Source organism: Parasteatoda tepidariorum, chromosome 12 (assembly GCF_982258835.1).
Source record: "Parasteatoda tepidariorum strain Cologne lab strain chromosome 12, Ptep-v5.0, whole genome shotgun sequence".
Lineage (NCBI taxonomy): Eukaryota > Metazoa > Arthropoda > Arachnida > Araneae > Theridiidae > Parasteatoda > Parasteatoda tepidariorum.
In genome coordinates, this window is record NC_141766.1 from 44441500 (window position 1) to 44467240 (window position 25741).

The 25741-nt window shown below is 26.4% G+C and overlaps 2 long non-coding RNA genes across 6 annotated transcripts; both read right to left on the bottom strand.

The window, feature by feature from the left end:
- Window positions 1–984: 984 nt before the first annotated feature.
- Window positions 985–12557, bottom strand: LOC107436648 (uncharacterized). 4 transcript variants are annotated; one of them, XR_015430755.1, is made up of 5 exons: window positions 12446–12557; window positions 8717–8799; window positions 2371–6063; window positions 2211–2290; window positions 985–1971 (listed from the first exon to the last, which is right to left on the bottom strand). It is a non-coding gene; the product is annotated as an uncharacterized LOC107436648 (long non-coding RNA). The 4 variants fall into 4 exon arrangements; XR_015430754.1 differs by having other exon boundaries at window positions 985–2290; XR_015430753.1 differs by having other exon boundaries at window positions 2211–6063.
- Window positions 12558–16965: 4408 nt separating this feature from the next.
- Window positions 16966–23862, bottom strand: LOC107436638 (uncharacterized). Of its 2 annotated transcripts, none has more exons than XR_001583124.3 (3): window positions 23713–23862; window positions 18907–19169; window positions 16966–17183 (listed from the first exon to the last, which is right to left on the bottom strand). It is a non-coding gene; the product is annotated as an uncharacterized LOC107436638 (long non-coding RNA). The 2 variants fall into 2 exon arrangements; XR_015430819.1 differs by lacking the exon at window positions 23713–23862 and adding an exon at window positions 20691–20792.
- Window positions 23863–25741: the final 1879 nt, after the last annotated feature.

The window sequence follows — 25741 nt, forward strand, 5'->3', positions numbered from 1 at the left end:
GCTATGATGCTTTAAAAAATAAAACGTAACTTCAATAACTACATTTTGAATTCTCTTTTTCACAGTTTGAAAAATAAAACTATTGCATGCAATTAATTCCACTTCAAACATATAAATACAAACACTCACCTTATAATTTTTTCAAAGAAACAAGGTGTTGCAGAGATAATAACAAATTCAAAAAATTTTCCAGAGAAGTCTACCAGGTAATCCGATAACGAGTCTACCAGTCTTGACCAGGTAATCCAAAACATTGGTAGATGACTTCCTATTGTTTGGTAGTAACCTATTGTTACCAATCAATCTAAAGAAAATCTTTCAAATTCTTATTTTTAATCAATATATATTAAATGTTCCTTCACTGGGTAGTGTTCCTTCACTGGTTGGTTTACCCTAACTGCTATTTTTTTTAAAAAAAATTGCAGTATGTCTAGCAGTATTTAGAAGAATGATTATGTAGTGAGTAGTTTAAGCTTTATTGAGGAAAATATAGCTAAATTTTTAACGTTTTCAAGACACTTTAAAAATTGATTTCTCAAATTAGTGCACTGAGAAGTATAATCTTAGATCATAAATATATTTTGTAAGCGTCAATCCAAAATCTAAATGAAAAGGAGCAAAAAGTTTACCTTTATATTTAAATTTTTAGAATTGTAATTACTGAAAAATTTCGAACTATTAAAGAGCATTGATCTAATATAATTATTTAAAGTTTAAAGTTGAATAAATTTAATTAAATAATTGGAAGTTGAGAATTTTTTTTATTGGGGTTAATTGAGAAGAAATGTATTAAAAAAGCTTGAATGAAATGAATGAAAATCTAATGAAAGTCGAATGTCTAATAATCTAATGAAAGTCTAATGTCTAATGAAAAATCTAATGAAAGTCTAATGTCTAATGAAAATATAATGAAAGTCTATTGTCTAATGAAAATCTTATGAAAGTTTAATGCAATTAATAAGAAGGCAAGAACAACACGTTCTATTGGTTTTATTTTTATGTTTATTAATAAGCATCATGCCTAATAAACATAAAAAAATTTATCGATTACATTTCATACAGATAATTAGCAGAAGACATCAAGACAATTAAAAGTCATTTGTCACACAATCTAAATCATCTCAAAGGATATTGTCGAAAAATATTTAAATATTGTTTTTAACATAAATAAAGACTTATTTAAATACAACTTTGTTTAAACAATTGTATTAATTGTTCAGAGGCTTAAATTTGGCACAAATTTGAGCCCATAAGAGATAAAACTTTAGAGAAGGGGAACACAGTTCCAATAATAAATGAATACAATTATCACAATACGAAAAAAATATGCATTTATTAGAAAGCATCAAGGAATTAAAATGAATTAAGTTAAGTAACCCAAATATGGGCAGTGCATCTAATATGATCACTACTGTAAAGTATGTTTAATTGCTTGTTTTGAATGTAGATGGCAGTAAATACGCTTTAAGCAATGCAAATAAGCTGAAGTAGTAACATGAGTCTTCCGTTTTTGCAATTAAATACTACGTAGCAAAGCAACAAAAATATTTTGTTGGTAGTAAACTTTGTTCTTCGAAATTTAAAATATAAGTATGTCTTTTTTACTAAAAAAGCTCTTGTCTTGACCATTAAACATTATTGGGAGAACTAAGGTGAATTCTTTATCTTCTAAATAGTCTTGTCACGAATTTTGAATTTGTAACCATGTACAACTATTTTCAATAAAGTAAAAATGGTCATCGGACCTGTTATGGGCACTAAAAGGATTCCTAATTTGGTTACTGTGAGAAACCTGTTGCCTTATTGAAACCAGCTGCCATATTGAAATTAGCTGCCATATTGAAACTAGCTGACTGATTTGAAACCACTACCCGTTTAAACCACTTCCCAAGTTGAAAATAGCTGCCATATCGAAATCAGCTGCCATGTTCAAACTAGTTGCCGTGTCGAAACCAGCTGCCAAGTCTAAGCCTATGACATAAGTAATAACTGTTGAAGAATAAACTGTTCAAACTAGCTTCCGTGTCGAAACCAGCTGCTAAATCTAAACCCAATGACATATGTAATAGCTGTTGAAGTACAAACTGTTCAAACTAGCTGCCGTGTCGAAACCAGCTGCCAAGTGTAAACTCAATGACATAAGTAATAACTGTTGAAGTACAAACTGTTCAAACTAGCTGCCGTGTCGAAACCAGCTGCCAAGTCTAAACCCATGACATAAGTAATAGCTGTTAAAGTTCAAAAATGTTCAAACTAGCTGCCGTGTCGAAACCAGCTGCCAAGTCTAAACCTAATGACATAAGTAATAACTGTTGAAGTACACACTGCTCAAACTAGCTGCCGTGTCGAAACCAGCTGCCAAGTCTAAACCCAATGACATAAGTAATAACTGTTGCAGTTCTAAAGAGTCTTGTTTTTGTGCTATTGTGTTCAGTTTTTTCTAGAAAAACACTAAGACATGGTTGTGTGCAATGTGTGCTGCGTTTGGGTGAAGGAAGAGTGTTTTGGCCTTAGAAGAAAAAAAAAATTCTATATTTTGTAGGTCAATGATGTCAAGATTCAGAATAAGGACTAAAGATTTTCTTTGGCAAGAAAAATACATTAAACAATTTTCAACTTTTTGTCTTCTACAAAAAATAGAATAATGAAAAAAAAAATACATAGGGGCCCATATTTGGGTCGCTTTCCTTTTATTAAGTTTTCTAATACTCAGATTTAAAATTAAAATTTTTTTTTTATTACATCAACTTTTGTTAAAAAGTAATAAAAACAGCACTAGTTCAAAAAAGTAATAAATAAAACTAAAAAGCCTTTTAATAAAGAATAAAAAGTTATCTGTACACAAGTTACTTTCTATTCTATTTCACCAATAATAGATTCTATCAAAGTTATTTTAGCAAATTCATCACAGACATTTAAGTACATTTCAAAGTTTAAAGAAAAATTCACTTTAGTCGAAATTAAAATTGGGCATTCTGAACCAAAAATATGCAAAATATATTATATAAGATGCTTTATAATCATCACTTTTAATATATTTCTATAGAATTCTTGTTAAAAACGGAGTTATTAGAACTTATACCTTACTGCATCGATGAGCCACTTGTAGATGCGTGCCACGGTGTGCCATGGCACAGTGGCACGTGAAATTGGAAGCAAAAGAAGCAATAATTTCACCTCCAAGATTTTAGTCGAAACTGGTAGCAACACTGCGACTCAATTTTATAAATAATTTTTTACCAAGCCTGCAAAATTTGTCTCTGTTTTACACGATTGGGCTGTACGAATTTGGCTTATACGATTTCGCTGTAGAATATTATTGTAGGTCTGGATCGACCAATAATCGTGACCTATTTTTTCTATCATGGACATAATAAAATCAAACTATTTCTTAAAGAATTTGCCGAAAAAATAACCAAATTCAAAATTTATATATTAATTTTAAATGATTAATTATTATTTAGATTAAATAATTCCTAACTGGAGCATCTGCTCCTGATCCCCAGAGCCCAAGGTCAAGAAAACTGAGACAGGCACAGTAGGCCTTTTCCCTCTATGGGCTGTCGCTCCACTGAATTTAGTAGTAGTAGTTCAGTTTAGTTGATTAAATAATTCAAGTTTTACTATTCTTATTTATATTCACGCTGACTGAGCATTTAAAAATGTTTATTGAAAATATTTCTGAAGTTTACATTTTTATTTAATTTATATTACTTTTTTTAAATTTCTACTATTCAGACTTACATAAATAAAATGTGCTATAAGCGTATAAAAGTTGTAAAGGGCATGTATATATTTTCTTCCGACAATAGCTCTCTTCCAAAAAATGTTGGTTACCCGTAACTTACGGCAAACCAGCAGTTAATTTGCAATATCAGAAAGCACCGTTAGTGGATATAACCGTGTGGGTTGAGAAAGATGTTATATATTTTCGTTGTTAATTAATTTTGAATATAAATAATTTTAAATTAGATTTTAAAAGAAATTCTTTTACCATTTTTTTCACTAACTTCTTCGAGCTTTCTATTTAAAATTTGCTGCCATTCAAATGCCAGTCTTTTAGTTTCATCCTATTAATAAGTGGTTTTGATGATTATTATCTTAAGTTTACTGAGATTGAAATGGTTGATAATTCCTCAGATACTGATAGCTTTTTTATTCTTTTGATATTTAAATGTAGATTTGCGACCCCTAAAGTGTAGATTTGAATGACTTCATTTTTGACAAGAATTGAAAAAAAAAAAAAACTTTTTTAAGGGGGGTGAATATGGAACATCTTTTATATTACACTTTACTTTTTTGAGACTAAAATCTTAAAATGAGACGGTTTTACAAAATATTAGCAAAAGTTATTAATGGGTGATACACAAAATTAATTTACAATTAATCTGTTGAATTCACAATAAAAATTTCGTATATCGCTGTTGCTGATTACTAAATATTCATTTTGCTGATTATGATATAAAAATTTTATATATTTAAAATTTATTAAATAAATTAATAATAAATTATTTTCATTTCAAATAATTTGATACGATTTGATAATTAAGCTTCATTAAATTGTTTTAAAATGAAGCATATAGACGCTCAATAACTAATTTTGCACACTTTAAAAGTTTGCGAATCACTGCTGCATCTTAATTTTTTAATCTGAGACTAATATTTTATTTATTGAAGTATATATCTCAATTTCTAAATTTATGAAAAGTATATTATGCACTGTTAGAAATTTCTTGGAAAAAACCAAGTTACTTATTTGCTATTTTACCATATTCAATCACTACAGTCAAATAACCATAAAAAGATGTTATTGAAACTATTATGAGTAAGAAAAATTGTTTACTGACCGTTTTCCCCTTATACAGTTAAACAACGAGAATTTTAATAGTGCTCACTAAGTCCACAATGTGAAGCCACTTGCTTCTTTGCAGTTGGGTGCTCACTGTAGCCGAGAGGGCTAATCTGTCACTTTCATGACGAACTGTACAGCGTTCGCATCACAGCTTTGACATTTCTTCAACAAATGAAGAGTTTCCAGTGTCCTGCTCTCCCCAATTGGTGACCCTGAACTATTAGAAAAGTAAACTCGCATTCACGCATAGATGCTTGGCACAAAAGAATATAATATTTCCTAATTCTTACGATAGATGGCACCATCACAAACACTTCTTAAGCCACATTCATTTGGCAAAACACAACTCAACCACATTTGAACTCCATGCTCATTACCTAACGAAAAGCCTAACATAACCTCACTCTTAAGCCTAACATAACCTCACTCCTAAGCCTAGTTACATTTCATTTTTATGGTTTTTTAACTATACCAGTTGTTAAAAGTTTCAAAACCTAAAAGAAATGTTCCTAACTGTAAACTTTAAGGTTAATTGGATGGTCAGACTGTTGTCTGTAATTTCACCATAATTTCAGAATGAAAATTCTAACAGTGTACCAATTTAGATGATTAATTTTAACGTACTAGGTATTATACCAATTAACTGCATTATTTACTGATTAATTTTAATATACAGATTACACCATTAAATGTAAACTTATATAAATTAGTTTTGATTTGTTTTAGCAAGTGAAGCATTAAATATTTTTCTTAACTTAATAAGTCTCGAGTTTTCAGACAACAATATATATATTTTTATGAAACACCAAGACATATTTCAGGGAATCTAAACAAAATTTAAATACATTGTAAACTTTAGGAAAATGTGTTAAATTGAGCTATAATTAACTAATCAACACATTCAATATCACAAGATCAATTTTAAAAATATTTAGGTAAAAGTATTAATAACAACAATGGGGCATACATAACATGCTTGTCAATTACATCAAATTAATAAAAAGATATCAAAACAAAAAATCAAAATCGAATACACTATATATGCCAAGCTTAAGTAATATCAGGAATATGAATGATAAAAATACAAATGTTTCTTTGATTGGATCAAGTTCTTGTTCTGTAGCAGGAGGGGGGTTTCGATTTGGAGTAATTGGAGCACATTCCGGAATTTCAAATTCACTTCTTGGATATTCTTCCAAACTGTCATTTAACTGAAATAAATTAAAAAGTAACTATTGTAATATATTTTAATGATGTGATAAATATATTTTAGTGCTTTTAATATTAAAAACAAATAAATTAATAGCAAGTATTATAAAAAAAGGAAATCGTTTGACTCTAACAAATTTGTTTTGTATATTTTAAGTAAGTATAACGCATCATTAAATATTTATTTTTTAAATTAAGTAATATTTCTTTCGATGAAATATTATTTAATTTATAAAATAAATATATAATGATGAAATATTAACAAGTCGAAGTAATCACAAATGATTATTTATAGTGAGCTAAATAAAAAAATTTTTGGTATAATAAAAATACAATTCTGAATTGTTAGAAAAAATTCCGAAAATTTTAAATTCACTCCATGGACATTTTTCCATACTGTCATTTAACAAAAATAAATTAAAAAGAAACTATTGTAATGTATTTCAAAGAGGTAATAAATATTTATTTTATAATAGTTATAATATTAAAAACAAATAAATTTATTGTTCTTGAAAATATGAAACTGATAACTAACAAAGTAATTGTGCACATTTTAAAAATGTATAAAGTATCATTATATTTTATTTTTTCTAAATTTAAGAAACATTTAGTTGTTGAAACGTTAACAAGATCAAAACAATCACAAATGATTATTTATATTCTGCCAATTTAAATAATTTTTGGTATAACAAGAATACAATTTTAAGTTGTAGGAGAAAATTCCGAAATTTTTAAATTCCCTCCTTAGATATTGTCCACTGTCATTTAACTAAAATAAATTAAAAAGTACCTATCGTAATGTATTTTAAAGAGGTGATAATAATTTATTCTGTAATACATAGTTTTAATATTAAAAAAATGAATTAATAGTAAGTTCTTAAAACAATGAAACGGATAATTAACAAAGTAATTTTGTACATTTTAAAAAAATATAAAGCATCATTGTATTTTATCTTTTCAAAATTTACGTAATATTTCATTTGTTGAAACGTTAAAAAGATTGAAACAATCAAAAATGATTATTTACATTATACCAATTAAGATGATTTTTGGTATAATCAAAATACGATTCTGAGTTGTTGGAGAAAATTCCGGGATTTTCAAATTCACTCCTTAGATATTCTTCCACACTGTCATTTAACTAAAATGAATTAAAACATTACCTTTAAAACAAATATTAAAGAGGTGAATATATATTTTGTAATAATTTTATGATACTGAAAATAAATGAATTTAAACTAAAAATATTTGCATGGCTACTTCATAAAAACTGGAGCTAATAGAATCAAATAAAATAAACTTGTTAAAAAGATAGAAATAATCATTACGTTTTATTTTATAAATTTAAGTAGTATTTAAATTTTTGAAGAATTAAAAAGTTCGAAAAACATAACAATCATAAAAGATCAAGCGCATTATCCAAATTAATCTGATTAATAGTATTATACTAATTTAGATGATTAGTTGTATTATAAGAATTAAGATGATTAGTTGTATTATAAGAATTAAGATGATTATTTACATTATGCTGATGAAGATTATTTGTCATAAAAAAGTGCAATTTTGAGTAGTTGGAACCCATTCCGGAATTTTAAATTCACTCCATGTTTAAAAAATAAATAAAAAATAAAAAAGTTCGAAACAATAACAAACAATCATGAAAGATCATGTGCACTTTACAAATTAAGATGAGTAACAGTATTATACCAATTTAAATGATAAGTTGTATCATAAGAATAAAGATGATTATATATCATGCTATTGATGATAATTAGTAGTATTATACCACTAGTATTATACCATATATGTAATAGGCTAGTTGAAAACTTTTGGCATTCTCCAAGTGTTGCTGTGATTTTGCTGTTCGACAAGTTAAATGGAAAAGTCTACAGTATTCCCTTATTTTACAGTATTCCCTTATTACAATCAGCCCATATGCTTTTAGACTAATTAGAAAACTCTCGAAGATTTACTCAATTTGCATAGACTTAATGCAATGAGCTTAATATTATGCCAGTGTTTTGAACACAGAAGTATAGTGCATTGGAATAATTGAGCAAAAACTAATTAGACAAGTAAATATAGTTAGAAAATTAGGCTGATTATGCATATTTTTAATTAGCCTAAAAGCCTTTCTTTAATTAGCCTATTAGCCTCTGTGTAATTGCAAATTTCCAAATAAAGCTAACTGTGTAAGAAATGACATGCCTTATTATTGCTCTAAAGTATCTGGATTTATTACGAGACTAAAATGTGTAAGGCTGATTGGTTAGAAAATATTAGAATAATGAATAATGCCAATGCTTTGAATATAAAAGTATAGGGAATCAGAATAATTGAGTAAAGCTAATTATAGAAAATTAAATAGTTAGAAAATTAGAGTGATTACATCTATTTTCTAATTAGCCTAAAAGTATTGAAATTTTGAAATTGAATTTACTTATATTGTATTATACAATTGAAATTTATCAAAAATAAATCGATCTAACTGAGCAAGAAATGGCATACTTTATTATTGGCTTAAAGTATCTGGGCTCATTACGAGCCTAAACTGTGCTAGGTTGACTGGTTAGAAAATACTGGAAACTTTTCCAATTAGTTTATCTTATTGAAATGAGGTGTTAATTTGACATAAATAAAATAATAAATTTGTACCTGAAGGTGAGGATGTTTATCAAGTTTCCTTGGAGAAGGGGTTCTGGAACTTCTTCTTCTCTTCACCATTTTTGATGATTTATCTAGTACCGAAAATGTAGTTCCAATTTAAAAAGGTAAAAAAAAAAAGCTTTATAACTAATTATATTGAAAAAGTATCGATACTATCAATTCTATTGAAACTATCTATTTTCGACCTTTTTTAAAAATTTTAATTATTATGTTTCAAATTTTAAAAATTTTGATCACTTTTTCATATATATATATATATATATATATATATATATATATATATATATATATATATATATATTATGTATATGTATATACATATATATATAAATATATATATATATATATATATATATATATATATATATATATATATATATATATGTATATATATATAATGTATATATATAGATATATATCAAAAATATAGAGGAGAAAACAAGGGAGAAGTTATAAAGATTTTTTTAAAGGACAAGAGAAAATTATTAAAAAATGAAAATGTTCTTAAAAATATTTACAAATTCAATTATGATTAAATATTTTTAAATATTTAAATTATATTATTTCTTTAAATATTTTAAAAAACATATTTAAAACTTTTTAAAAAAAATCTTAAAATTCCGGAAAACAAACAAATGAAAAGATATAATCCCTTCATTAACTCACACGATCCTCACATATATTATAAGTACTCCTTTTGCAGATATAATCGTGTGAGCTGATGAAGAAATTTTATCTTTTCATTTTTTTTGTTCTCATTTGTTTGTTTTTCGGCTTTTTAATCTATATTTTTTAATTTTCTTAGAAAATATTTAATAAAGATAATTTATTTTTACAATTTTTCTTTTTCCTTTATATATATATATATATATATATATATATATATATATATATATATATATATATATATATATATATATATATATATATATATATATATATATATATATATATATATATATATATATATATATATATATATATATATATATATATATATATATATATATATATATATATATATATATATATATATATATAGCACAATCGTGTATATATATCGTACAAGTATGATCGTGTGAGCTGATGAAGAGATTATATCTTTTCTTAATTTTTTTTTTTTTTTTTTTTTTTTAAGGTATTAAGAATTATGTTTTTTTTAAATACTTTTAAAAAATTATTGTTAATAATTTTCTTCTCTTGTCATTATTTTTTATTTTTTTCCATATTCTCTGAATTTTTAGAATATATTTCAGAATATATTTCTGAATTTCTCTGAATATATATATATATATATATATATATATATATATATATATATATATATATATATATGAGCAATTCTACAAATAAACGCCAGTTAGGCGGCCAAAAAATAATAAAAAAATTTTTGGGAGGCACACTATTTCTACATGAATTTTCTTCTTCCTTACACCCTAAAAAGGCGAGAAAAAATCGTGAACATGAAATTTTTTCTTTGTGACATACTTTAAATGTGACATACTCTTTCTGACATACTCAGATAAATCTGAGCCGTTTATTCAGATAAAACGATTTTTACATAAATATAATATTATTATAATGTCTCTCTAATATGTATTTATAGAGATTTCATACTATAAGATTATATTTTAGTATAAAAAACAAAACTAAAAAAATTTAATCAAAGTTCGTAAATTGAAAAAATCGGGAAAAATTCAAAATTGGTATTTTGTCATTTAAAGTATGTCACAAAGAAAAAATTTCATTTTTAATATTTTTTCTTGCTTTTTCAGGGTGTAAAAAAGAAGAAAATTCATGTAGAAATAGAGTGCCCCCCCCCCAAAAAAAAAAAATTATTTTTGTTGTTTGCCTAATTTGCGTTGATTTCTAGAATTGCTCATATCGTCGCTTTTATCGCCGTAAAACTCAAAAAAATCGAAAAATGAGATATTTGAGTCATTTTGTGTAAAAAAAATCACCCTTTTAGAGAAAAAAAGTATTATCTTCATAGTTCAATAAAATTAATTTAGAGAGCAGATAAATCGTTATCGCATTGGCGTGATTAGCATTAGATAGAAATTGCTCTCCTGAAAAATTTGCTTTTTTGAGTTACCACGGTTTAGTTTCAAAGCGACGATATGAGAAATTCTACAAATAAACGCCAATTTTTATACTAAAATATAATCTTATACTATGAAATCTCTATAAATACATTTTAGAAAAACATTATAATAATATTATATTTATGTAAAAATCGTTTTATCTGAATAAACGGCTCAGATTTATCTGAGTATGTCAGAAAGAGTATGTCACATTTAAAGTATGTCACAAAGAAAAAATTTCATGTTCACGATTTTTTCTCGCCTTTTTAGGGTGTAAGGAAGAAGAAAATTCATGTAGAAATAGTGTGCCCTCCAAATTTTTTTTAATTTTTTTTTGGCCGCCTAACTGGCGTTTATTTGTAGAATTGCTCATATATGTATATATATATATATGTAATATAGTATTAATTTAAAACAAAAATGTCAGAAAGATGTTTGCTCTGAATAAAGTACGTTAAAAATTATTTAGCAAATATGAACCAGAATAAATGGAATATTTGAAAGTTTTCATAAAAGAATCGTACCTGATTTCAAAATTTTTATTTTCCCAGCAATATTTCCCCCCAAAATTTTTATTTTCCCAGCAAACTATATTTTTTTCAAAAGCCTTAATTTTACTCCTCAAATTTTTAAATTCAACTATAGTCTGAAAAAATATTGTCTACTTGAGATTTTCACAAAAAAAAAGTCATTATTTTTTAAGAAAATATCGGCAAAATATTCATTTGATTATCAAAATAAATATTTAAGTCATTAATTTCTAGCACAAAATTGTGCAAAAACATTTTAATCTTATCATACTAGATATTTTAGAATATCCCCTCACGAATTTTGAGCCATATGTTGCGCTCAGAAAATACTTTACAAATCCTGTAGAGAACTACAGTAAAAATTCTAAAAGTTTTATTTTGCAAAAGAACAATCGTGTTAAAAAGTAAACAATTACAAAAGAACAATAGTGAAAAAAAGTAATCAAGTACAAAAAAACAATAGTGGAAAAAGTAAACAATTACAATAGCATTTAGTACTTAATTTTAAAATACTTTTTACAAAAATAGCATTTTTTCAGATTTTCAGAAAAAGTATTAATAAATAAGAACGAAATAATATATATAAAATAATAAACGTGGTAAGAAAGCTGAATTTCAGTAATTTTTCACAACCCGGAAGTGAAACCAGTAACTATAAAATAATAAATATTAATGAACGAAGTATTTATTTGTTAAAAATTATAAATTTGATTTATATTTAATTAATTAAACGTATTTTAATTAATATCAATACAACTTATAATAATTTTATATACCAGGATCTCAAACCAAGATTTAGTTTTTAAAGTTACCATAAATTTCCAATTAAATAAAATTATTATTATTATAAGTACTATTTAGAGAGAGATTATTATAAAATAGCGACTAAGACGCATTCATATAGCCAAAAATGTAATTGCTATTTCCTGTTACTAAAAATATTATACTTTTTCCCGAATCTTCCGCATCGGGAAATTTGAAAGAAGGAGAAAAATTCAATCGATCAGGATACGGGGAGATTGAATCTTTTCTTACAAATTTGAAATACACTAAATAAATCTTAACAAAACGTATAAAGATTAAAGATTATTAAATAACATTACCTTGAAATTGAATAGAAAATCAAATTTCCGTTTTAAAAAGCAGGATCAATTCACATTAAAGGATGCTGTATTTCTCTTTACACAGCCAACATCAGAAATGGCTTACTGAGTGGATGTTGTGCGCATGGGGTTGCATTGGATAAAACCTAATTTCAAAAAGGGGAGTTTGTTCTATCATACCTCTTTTATTAATTTAAACGGTCGCAGAATATATATTAAACAAATTTTTCATGCTCTTTTTATTATTTTACGTTAATTTAGGACAAAGTAAGATTAAAAAAAAATATTTAGCATTTCCATAATTTATGATTATGAAATACAACGAGAAATACCGGTGAGCGGCGTTAAAGGTAAAATCTTTCAAACGCGGCTCACTTACAAACAATAATTTCTCAAATTGAGCTCATTTGCAATTATTTAAATCTAAGAAACATTTATTCAACATTGATTTTTTTTTAAATGTACAAAATCAATTATAGATGAACTTTTGAATATGAATGAAAAAAAAAATTCAAAATTCTTTTTCAATGTTTTTTATAATTAAAAAATACTAAAATACCATTACGAAATTACTGAAAAAATTTAACTTAAAATTATTTGTTTGTTGAAATATTATTATTTTTTCTAGATTTTCGAAATGTCTTCTTGTATCATTAATTAATATTGATCATTAATTAATATTGAGATTCCATCTATTTACTAAAACTGTATTTCACTAACTCATTGACATCCAATGTTAATAATATTTCTCACAGAATCTTTGTTCAGCGTAGTGATGTATCATTAATTAATATTGAGATTCCATCTATTTACTAAAACTGTATTTCACTAACTCATTGACATCCAATGCTAATAATATTTCTCACAGACTTTTTGCTTAGCGTAGTGATGTATCATTAATTAATATTGAGATTCCATCTATTTACTAAAACTATATTTCACTAACTCATTGACATCCAATGTTAATAATATTTCTCACAGAATCTTTGTTCAGCGTAGTGATGTATCATTAATTAATATTGAGATTCCATCTATTTACTAAAACTGTATTTCACTAACTCATTGACATCGAATGTTAATAATATTTCGCACAGACTTTTTGCTTAGCGTAGTGATGTATCATTGATTAATATTGAGATTCCATCTATTTACTAAAACTGTATTTCACTAACTCATTGACATCCAACGTTAATAATATTTCTCACAGACTTTTTGCTTAGCGTAGTGACGTATCATTAATTAATATTGAGATTCTATCTATTTACTAAATCTGTATTTCACTAACTCATTGACATCCAATGCTAATAATATTTCTTACAAATTTTTGCTTAGCGCAGTGATGTATCATTAATTAATATTGAGATTCCATCTATTTACTAAAACTGTATTTCATTAACTCATTGACATCCAATGTTAATAATATTTCTTACAGACTTTTAGCTTAGCGCAGTGATGTATCATTAATTAATATTGAGATTCCATCTATTTACTAAAACTGTATTTCACTAACTCATTGACATCGAATGTTAATAATATTTCGCACAGACTTTTTGCTTTGCGTAGTGATGTATTATTAATTAATATTGAGATTCCATCTATTTACTAAAACTGTATTTCACTAACTCATTGACATCGAATGTTAATAATATTTCTTACAGACTTTTAGCTTAGCGCAGTGATGTATCATTAATTAACATTGAGATTCCATCTATTTACTAAAAATGTATTTCACTAACTCATTGACATCCAATGTTAATAATATTTCTCACAGACTTTTAGCTTAGCGCAGTGATGTATCATTAATTAATATTGAGGTTCCATCTATTTACTAAAAATGTATTCCACTAACTCATTGACATCCAATGTTAATAATATTTCTCACAGACTTTTTGCTCAGCGTAGTGATGTATCATTAACTAATATTGAGATTCCATTCAAACACTATAACGTTAACATAATTCTTCATTATTGTTATAAAATATAATTTTCTGCTTTGAACCAGAGATTATCGTACTTCACATCCAAGTTGCATTTTTTTCAAAAAACATAACTAATATTAATGCTAATTATACCATATTTATCTGGATAATTAATAAAAAAGTCTTAAGAAGCTTTTTGTTTTATTTGAGAAAATTGAAATAGTTCTTAAGATTTATTTCGGAATGCCTTCTTTCACTTACCAAAACGATATATAGTTAATACATTAACTTCCATTCGCATTTTTTTGTAACTATACAAATACTTTTACTAATACTAAATATAATGGGTGTTGAACTGGGCAATTACGAAAACAATCTTATATGAAGCTTTTTAATTCAATTGAAAAATGTGAAATTATCTAAGATTCATGAATGTAACGTAAAATGTCTTTTCAGTAACTGAAATGATATTTAATTACTTAATTTACATCAAAATAGTACTTTTTTTTTAATGATTATACCCATAAAATATGCAGAACTATTTTTTTACTGTAAAATATGCAGAAAAAGTGTTTGTTCAAATGATTTGCTTTGTTCAGAAAATGTTAAAATGCTTCTAAATCTCGGAATTTCAAATGTAACGTTCGATTAATCACAACAACTGTATTTGATGAACTCCAAATTTTTCAAAACTATATAAATACTAATATTTGGTACTAAAGGGTTGAATTTTTTTTTAGAAGCATATTGGAACAACAAAATGTTGTTTTTGCAATATGACGGATTTTTGATTTTTAATTCATTTTTGCAAACTCTCATTATGGCTGTTTTAAATGCAATGATTTTTGTAAAAAAAACTTTTGTCTTAATTTTTTAAAATTTAAATTTGTTCTGTATTCGCTTAGCTCGTTAAGCTCTTCGCTATACAGAATTATTAACTTAAGAAAAATTTATAAATTTAAGTTTGAAAGACATATCTAAAAGAAAAGCTGAAGACTTTTATATCCTTTTTTCGTGAATTTCAAGGTATTGTTGTTGAATTAAATTTGTGTATTAAATATCTGACTTTATTCTACATATTAACTCATTTGTGTAGTCCAACATATTTGTGAATTAAATTATATGCTTACTCTTACTTATTTTTGTGTTAAATTAAATGCGTTGAATTAAATGTGTATTCTGATCTTTTTTCTATTAAATTGTAGAAGGGTAATTTTACTTATTAGTTTTTTTTTAAATATCTGCTCTTGTTTGTATATTAAATTTTCGCACTTCGAGTATTAAATAATTTCTCTTATTTGGATGCTATAATATTTGTTATATTAAATAATTTCTCTCATTTGTGTGCTAAATATCTGCTCTTATTTGTGTACTGTAACCTCTTTGAGTATTAAACATCTGCTTTTAATTATGTATTAAATAATTTGTTTACTGTAATTCATTTGTATTTTAAATTTCTACTTTTAATTGTGAGTTAAACTATTTGCATACTTATTTGTGTATAAAATGTCGTTTCTGATTGTTACTACTTTTTTAAAAGGTAGTAGTTGAACACCGATGGGCACCTGTGAATTTAAGAAAGGAAGTTTGTCACAAATATCCGTGCTTGAGCCTCATTTACACGTCACACTGCAGAGAGCAATAACCAACGGGATTCGAACCTGCAAGCATTGGCTTCACAGGCAGGCACGCTGACCGCTCGGCCACCTGACCGGCAAGCTGCTGTTCTTATTTGTTCATTAAACTATTTGAATACTCATTTGTGTATTATATATCTGCTCTTATTTGTACATTAAACTACTTGAATACTTATAGTGTACTACATATCTGTTCTTAACTTATTTGTGTACTATATATCTGCTCTTAACTTATTTGTGTACTATATATCTGCTCTTAACTTATTTGTGTACTATATATCTGCTCTTAACTTATTTGTGTACTATACATCTGCTCTTGTTTGTGCATTAAACTATTTGAATACTTATTTGTGTACTAATTATTTTCTCTGCATTGAAAGAATGATATTTAATTAAACTAATTTTAAAAAATAACCACTGACCATTCATCACATAAATTATTCATCTATCTAGCCTTTGTTATTTTGTATAAAATTAATGTTTGCAGGAAAAAAAAATATGTGAAAAAAAAACTGGTTATGATAAAATATTCATTTTACATATTTTGCATTAAACTATTTGAATACTTATTTGTGTATTAAGTATTTTTTTCTGGATTGAAATAATGATATTTAATTAAACTAATTTAGAAAAATAACAACTGACCATTCATCACATAAATTATTCATCTATCTAGCCTTTGTTATTTTGTGTAAAATTAATGTTTGCAGGAAAATAAAATATGTGAAAAAAAAACTGGTTATGATAAAATATTTATTTTATATATTTTGCATTAAACTATTTGAATACTTATTTGTGTATTAAGTATTTTTTCTGGATTGAAAGAATGATATTTAATTAAACTAATTTAGAAAAATAACCACTGACCATTCATTACATAAATTATTCATCTATCTAGCCTTTGTTATTTTGTGTAAAATTAATGCTTGCAGGAAGAAAAAAAATGTGTAAAAAAACAAACAAATTGGTTATGATAAATTATTTATTTTACATATTTTACAGCTTGTCTTTACAGTTTTTGTACTGAATCATAGTTTCAAACAGTATTTTACTTTCTATCTACATTCGACAATTTACAGATGACAAATTTGATTGTAGAAATAAAAATGGCACCAAATTTGATTTGGATTGTTTCATCGACGATTATTCTTCAAAATAAGGATAAAAACGATGAAATAATACCTATATAGAAATAAATGTTCCATGATTACAAAACATAAATAGAAAATACATTTATATAATTGGCACCTATGTAATAAAAACAATGGAATATAATTGAAAATAGAACGTAATTAAGGTTATAGTGAAAGTTAAATACGCATAATTAGCATTAACACGTAATTAAATACCCGTTAAAAATAATTATACGGCAATTATGCAGTTTGCTGATTAATGAAGGTTTTGAGAGAAACCAATACCGAATTTTTTAATAAATCCCATTATAGTTGCGAAGCCTAATTAAATAATGTACTTACCAACAATATAATTTCGATTATGGATCAATTATTTAAAATACATCTTACCTTTTGATTTCATATTAACTCAGCTATATAATATGTATAAGAAATAATACTTACTTGATATCCTTAACAAAACTGATTCTTTGACTGATTTATGTATGATCAGACCTCGACTAATCATAATGTTTATATGCGTGATTAGAGTTTGACTATTTATACATATGATGAAACTTCGAGTGATACTGTTGATTATACGCATGATTAGACTTCGATTAATATTACCGTTAATAAATATGATTGCGGTTTATATGCGGGATTTGACTTAATTGATTTGACTTTGATTAAATAATATTAAACTTCGAGCATATAATAATATTATTTGATTTGTGTTATTTGTGCTGATAAGTGTTATTTTTCAAGGAACAGACAAGTGTATATGGATGTATGTAAAACTATACGCTCTTCATCAACTTGAACAATCAGACAGAAAAAAAATTAATTAAAAATAACATTTTGAAAAAAAAACCTATGGCTTTCGGAAGAAAAAAACTATTTGAAATCCCTACATCTGAATTAGGTAAGATCTAGTACTTGTACAGTCTCTGTCAAAATTACTAAACGCACTATAAGATTCTACGTAAAATCTTAATTATCAGGTGATACTGTAGCGACTAGTATCAACCACCATCAACAGATGGCGATACCAAGGAATGACGTCAAACCCCTTGGTATCGCCATCTGTTGATGGTGGCTGATACTAGTCGCTACAATACTATACAACTTTATTGTTTTTACGCGACTGAAACCGGTTTGCACTTGTTTACGTTCGCGTATCAATTGGTTAATATTGGTTCACATACGTTAAAAATAAATACAAATATGAAGTATATAAAAAATCTCCCGAATAAAAACCCATTACATGTATGTTTAAATATAAAAGTATTGCATATAAACTCGTGCAAAACATGTAATTATTAAAAAACTACAGTGCTTTTAATAATTTGGTCTAATTATTATAATACACTAATATAATACCTGATATAATAAATATTCTATATTTATATAATATGTCGTCTAATTTATACAATCGTCGAATTTATATCATATATCGTCTAATTTAACCAATGGGATACACAAACGTAAGCAAGTGCAAACCTGTTTTAGTCGCGTAAAAACAATAAAGCTGTATAGTATCTCCTGATAGTTAGGATTTTACATAGAAGCTTATAGTGCGCCTAATAATTTAGCCATGTATAGATGCAACAAAAAATTTCTTCCTAGAGACATTGTTACTAGAATTTATTATTACTCTTACCTTTATTATTATTTTTTTAAATTTTAAAACATAACGGAATTATGGTTTATTTAATCTAAAGAGTAATAAGTTAAACAATCAAAGCTCATAATTTCAGAGAAATATTTGATAAATTTTGTACATTACTTACATGTGTTTCATTTTCTCTATTCTTTACCAGCCATGATAGCCACCATGATATCCATGATGGTGACTTATTGGATGCCCTACGTGAGTGCTGTGATAAAGCTTGATGTATTTAATGACAGGTACAGGGGGTGGTATATGCTTTACAACTTTAACAACGTGGACGGGTTTTATAATCTTGATAATTTTTGGCTCTTCATAATGTCCTCCATAATAACCACTTGCGGCCACAGAAGCAATCAACAGCAGAGAAATTAATCCAAAAGCCTAAAAAAAATTTTTACAAAAATAAAATTAAAGTGATAAATCAAAAACTAAAAAGTGAATAATTTTGATTACTTTTCCTTTTGTTTTTATATCTTATTTGTATTTATGGCCCAGTAATATAAATTCATTAATGCTTGACCGCAAATATTGCAATAAGTAAAATGCGCAAAGTGGTAGTACTTGAAAATTTTAGCCTAGTGGATATTTTTTCTGTTGCCATTCATACCATTTTAAAATTGAAATGACATTATAATCAGATACAAAATAAATATTTCTATAGTTAAACCCCGTTATAGTGCACTGTCTGCGGATCTAGCAATAAGTTCACTATAAATGGGGCTTTACTATATCCGAATTCGTTAAAAACTATTACTTAGCATACGATAACAGTATTGATCGAAAAAGTGATTATGATAGTACGCATTTGTTTTTATATTATTAACCAATTAAATAAATAATACATCAAATATTACAATAAAAAAAATTATAAATTAAATTTTACATTCTATAGAGGAAATTAGTATTTCTTGATTGACTACAATTTGATTTTAGGAAGAGTTTACCAATTTTTTTTATCAATAATTAGTTACGAATCATATTTTCTAGACATAATTTCTCTCAATGAAAATGCCAATTAAATATTTTTTAATGTCAATTTCACTTCCGAGGTAAGAGATGTTTTAACTTTTCTTTTATTTCTTTAACATAGATGGATGAATGGGTTACTTAACAACTTGTCCACCCTAGTTTAAAAGCGAAGATCGTGCATGAGTAAGATTTGTCACAATGTTACGAAATGCCATCATTTGCAATCGCAACTCCTGCAAATTTAAAATTGGAGAATTGAAAAAGAACTGTAGAAATGAAATAAAATTTCACTATAAGCGAACTTATAATTTTTAATCTGTCCTCAATAAGCATACAAATAACATTAGTTAAATGGAAATTTGGAAAGGGCCACTAAAAAAGTTCGTTACAACCAAGTGTTCCCTATATCCCAGGTTCATTATAGTGGGGTTCGGCTGTATTAATAGTATATTGAGATGGACAGAAGTGTAGTAAAAAATTTTCGTGTAACGGAACACCAAAAATGGTAGCAACTACTTTCATGCAACGTTTTCCACTAAGTGTTCCACTGCACCAAAGCCCAAGTATAGTTCCTGGTGCTGTAAAACACTTAGAATGTTCTTTTACACCATCGTAAAGTCACCATGTTTGTTACTTGGTAAGCTCAAAATTTCTAATTACAATAATATACGATACACATAAGAATCGGTAAAATTATTTTTACGAGACAATATTAAATAAGAACCAGTAATTTACGATACATACATGCACTAATTCTTAAAATAAAATTAGTTTGTAAATCAAACATACGAGAGGCCGAGAGAATATTATGAAGAATTCAAACTAGCCTTAAAAGAGCGGGAGCGGATTTAAAGAATACATTATACAATTATTTGATACATTTTACAGATAAGTTAAAATATAAATATCCTTATTACGCAACTGGAAACATACAAGCATATTTTTAACAGCAAACTTTAGTTTCTGCAGGACAAGCAAACACTCGCCAACTCGTTATCGATTGTAAGCACCGGCGAAATCAAAACCCGCCAACCCTGGAGTTTTCCGAAGCTATAATATTTAACGTTTGGTGCGAATGCGAGTGATCTTGGTGTAAACATTTTGTATTTTCGGTGTTTAGGACTTATATTCACCCTTTAAATAGTATATGAAAGCTTGATTTGGTGTTAACTTGAATAAAATTTTAGGGTTGTTCATTATAAAATTTGTAGAGAAAAATTTTATTACACCATGGTTTTTACACTGTGAAGAATTAATTCTAAATTTCTGCAACTTCTTATTTCAAAAAAAATCTCTAATCTTAAATGGGTTAAGGAGATAGAATTTTCTCTTTCTTCAAGAAAAAAATTTAGTTATTAGAATCAGATGAGAAAAAACTTAATATGTTTCAAGAAATTATACTTATTTAATCAAATTTATTGTACACAAGCTATTTAAAACAGGCACCGACGGAAATATAGCAGTTTCAAGTTAAAAGCTAATTATTTTGAATAAACAAATATACTAAATTTAGAAAGCCTATCAAGCCTATCACTTTCAAGTTTTTATCGATTTGGAGGGGTCTGGCAGAGTGCTATAGCCCACCAAACGCTGTGCAAAGTGTGGAGGTAGTGGGTTCAAATTCCGCTGCTGTCCTGACACAAGCCTTCAAATGTATGTAATTCCAATAAATAAAAAAGAAATCGATTAGGATTTTTAAATTTGGAATATTCCACAAAATAGTGACTTTTGTAGGGTAAAAACCTTCCAAAAATGTACTTCTAAATTAAGATTTTGTCCCTGAAATTATAATATTTCATATTTTTTTAGTAAAGAAAAAATATCCAGTTAAAATCTATAGGTATATGGAAAATATTATGATACTTAAATAGAAAGGAATAAAAATTTACTTGACTGATTTGATAATCGTACCGGCACCGATTTTTAAAACGTAGTTTCGAACTTAATTAATTTTAAATTTTGGTATAAAGTTGTAGATTCTAATAAGAATTTGTTTGATTTAAATAATTCTCTTTGATCTTTAAATAATTAATACGGTTTGAGGTTCTCTATTTTAGATGTGAAACTTTTAAAAAATGAAATAAAAACTGATTTTATTACACCCCGAAAAATAACAATGCTTCCCTAAATTAAAAAAAATGATAAAATAAACCGAAAATTACATGAATGTATGTATATAAAATAATAATCTAGTTGAACTAACAATACAACTGCTTTTCAGATCACAGATTCAGATTTAAAAGTGAAAAAACAATAAAATCAGTCAACAGGAATATTTTGGTGTGATTTAGAACCATTCAAGCATTTCTCAAATTCTTCTTTTGAAAACAGTCGAAGTAAAACTCTTATTTGTTTTTACTTTTTGTTTTTGGGAGTAAAATTTCAGCAAACGAAAGAGACATTTGTTTTGAATGATTTGAAGGTACAAAGTGCATTCATACAAAACTTTTATCAGTATGTGCTATTTTTTAAATTAGTATTGAAATATATTCAAGAACTTTCCAATGTAATAAATTCATTTTCTGGTAAGTATATATATTCAAAACATATATACATATATTCAAATATTTTTACCCATTTAATTTTAGATTAATGCTAAATAAAATTATTTACATATTAATTTTGAAGTTTTTATTAAAAAAAATGAAAATTCCAGTTTTCATGGGATTTAGAAAATTAATTCTCCGATAGTAAAGAGTACCTACATCTCTAATGACGCAGGAAAATATTTTGTAATTTTTTATAATTTTTATAAGTTAATAAGAAAACTTTTATTTTCTTTGATATATGAATTAAAAATCGCAGTTTCTGCCATTATTTAAAACACGAGTCTTAGGAAGTTAAAATATAAAAATATTGTGTTGGAGAAATTGAAGCTTTAACACAATATAAATCTTTATCAATTTAGAAATAAAATAATAAAAATTGCATTTTCTGCCATTATTTAAAGCTCGAGTCTCGGGAAGTGAAGGAAAAAAATATTTGTATCGATCGGAGAAATTAAAGCCAAAACACTTTATCAGCTCAGAAATAAAATATTTAAAATTAAAAATCAGATTTTCTGCCATTAATTAAAGCTTGAGTCTCGGGAAGTGAAAGAAAGAAAAATATTTGTGTCGGAGAAATTGAAGCCGAAACACTTTATCAATCTTTATCAGCTCAGAAATAAAATATTTAAAATTAAAAATCGAATTTTCTGCCATTAATTAAAGCTCGAGTCTCGGGAAGTGAAAGAAAAAATATTTGCATGATCGGAAAACTAAAGCCGAAACACTTTATCAATCTTTATCAGCTTAAAAAAAAATTCAAAATTAAAATCAGATTTTCTGCCATTATTTAAAGCTCGAGTCTCGGGAAGTGAAGGAAAAAAATATTTGTATTTGAGAAATTAAAGCCGAAACACTTTATCAGTCCTTATCAGCTTAGAAGTAAGATATTCAAAATTAAAATCAAATTTTCTGTCATTATTTAAAGCTCGAGTCTCGGGAAGTGAAGGAAAAAAAAATATTTGTATCAGAGAAATTAAAGCCGAAACACTTTATCAGTCTTTATCAGCTTAGAAATAAAATATTCAAAATTAAAAATCGGATATTCTGCCATTATTTAAAGCTCGAGTCTCGGGAAGTGAAGGAAAAAAATATTACATCGGAGAAATAGAAGCTGTAACACAATATTTCACTTAACATAGACAAAATTAAGAATCACAGTTTCTGCCATTATTTAAAGCTCGAGTCTCGAGAAGTTAAAATGAAGAAATATTGTATCGGAGAAATAGAAGCCATAACACAATATTTCATTTAACATAGTCAAAATTAAAAACCACAATTTCTGCCATTATTTAAATCTCGATTCTCGAGAAGTTAAAAGAAGAAAAAAAATTTATTGTGCCGGAGAAATTGTAGCCGAAACACAATATCAATTTTCAACTACTCACAAAGGTAAAAAATGTACTCACCAAAACTTTCATGGTGGCAATAAATGAATGACTGGTTAGTTTGAGAAGAACAGCTAAGATTTTTTGATTTGAATGACAAGTAATGACCAAGCGGGTTTTATATAGGAAAAAATGACCTCGCTCTCCAAAAGAAGACGAAATCGAAAGTGGGTGTTACCAGTTTTCTCCCTCCCTAAATCACCATATTGTTGAGAAAGGTATACTACACGGAAGTCCAATTCTTCCGGTGCATGCCGACGCGTTGACGAAATACCAGCTCTACCTTCGGGGAACCATTTTGTTATTAGAGATCTTAAAATTTTTTTCTTATTTGCCCTACTTTTATCATTTACACCGCCATTTAGATTGTAAGAATATGGTCCGGGGTTTAGAAAATGAAATTTCAGGTCAAACACACACACAACAAAGAAGCCTGCTGGCTGATCATATTAAATCACGTAGAAAAATAAAAAAAACAAATTTAATTGACGACATCATCAAAAATGTTTTGATCGATATCTACATTAATGAGAATTTTCTCAGGGGTTCAGCGTTGCTTGTTGAAACATGGACCTATTGTAAATTGTATCATTTAGCTGAAGGGTTTGTTGGGAAATAGGTTTGTTAAAAAACGCTCACGTGCTTGTAACATTAACAATGAAAACTGCTGAGAGTTAAACACGTGGATATTACTTTCTGAACGCATTGATTAAAACGAATGTTTTAATTAAAATATTTATTGGGTGTTTGTAGATTAGTTCAAAAAGTTAATAACAAAATACATAATCTCTTCTTAACACGTTCACGCCGGGGTGACCCACCGGTGGGTCATGCTAGATTGTCTCATCGGACGGAGCACAGGAATAAAAATTGGCAACAAATAAATTTCATTTTTTAGTTTTCTTCCGGGAATAATAAAAATCCATAACTACCAAATGTTTTTAACGGATGCAATTTTTATATTGAATTGCTTCTTCGCCGTGATAAATTTCCTTACAGTGAATTGTTATTGTTGAGAATAGATTAACTCCTTCCGAATATTATCTAATATTGAAATAGTTCTTCTACCAGTATTTTCTCTTTTCCGTCCATCTTTCAGGCGCAACACCCGGCGTGAACGTGTTAAATAATGTGTTTTAGGTCGATGAATGGAACCAAAATTTGTATTTTTAAATGAATTTTTATACTATATTACATTTTATGCTTATGAACTTTTAAATTATGTTATACAGTATAAATTTATTTAATACAAAATTATACATTATTTATTTGCATATTTTAAAATACATTATTTATTTATGCATTTTATATCATACTATACATTATTTACATATACATTTTCATGCTATATTATAGATTGTGCATTTATGTAATTTCAAATTACATTAATTAAAGATAAAATTATTTTTATGCTACATTACATTATCTACTTATGAATTTTTAAATTATGTTATACAGTATCAATCTATTTGATATTAAATTATGCGTTATCTATTTATGCATTTTAAACTAGATTATACTATACATTATGTACAGATTCATTTTTTACGCTACATTATACATCATGCATTTATGCAATTTTAAATAATATTAATTGAAGATTAAATTAATATTTATTCTCTACATTGCATTATTTACTTATCAATTTTTAAATTATGTTATACAGTACGAATTTATTTGACATTAAATTATACATTATCAATTTACGCATTTTAAAAAATATAGTCAATTTTTTCATTTTAAATTATACTATACATTATCTACATATACTTATTTTATGCTATATTATACAATGTGCATTTATGTATTTTTGAATTACATTAGTTAAACATTAAATTAATTTTTATGCTACATTACATTATCCATTTAAAGATTTTTTAATTGCATTACACATTATCTATTTATTTGATTTTAAATTATATAATACGCATTTTAAAATACTTTGTTAATAAAGTTACTTGATGCATTGTGCTTATACGCATTTTTAAGTTACCTTAACTTTATTTATTTGAGAATTTTTAAAATAAATTATAAGACATACATTCAGACA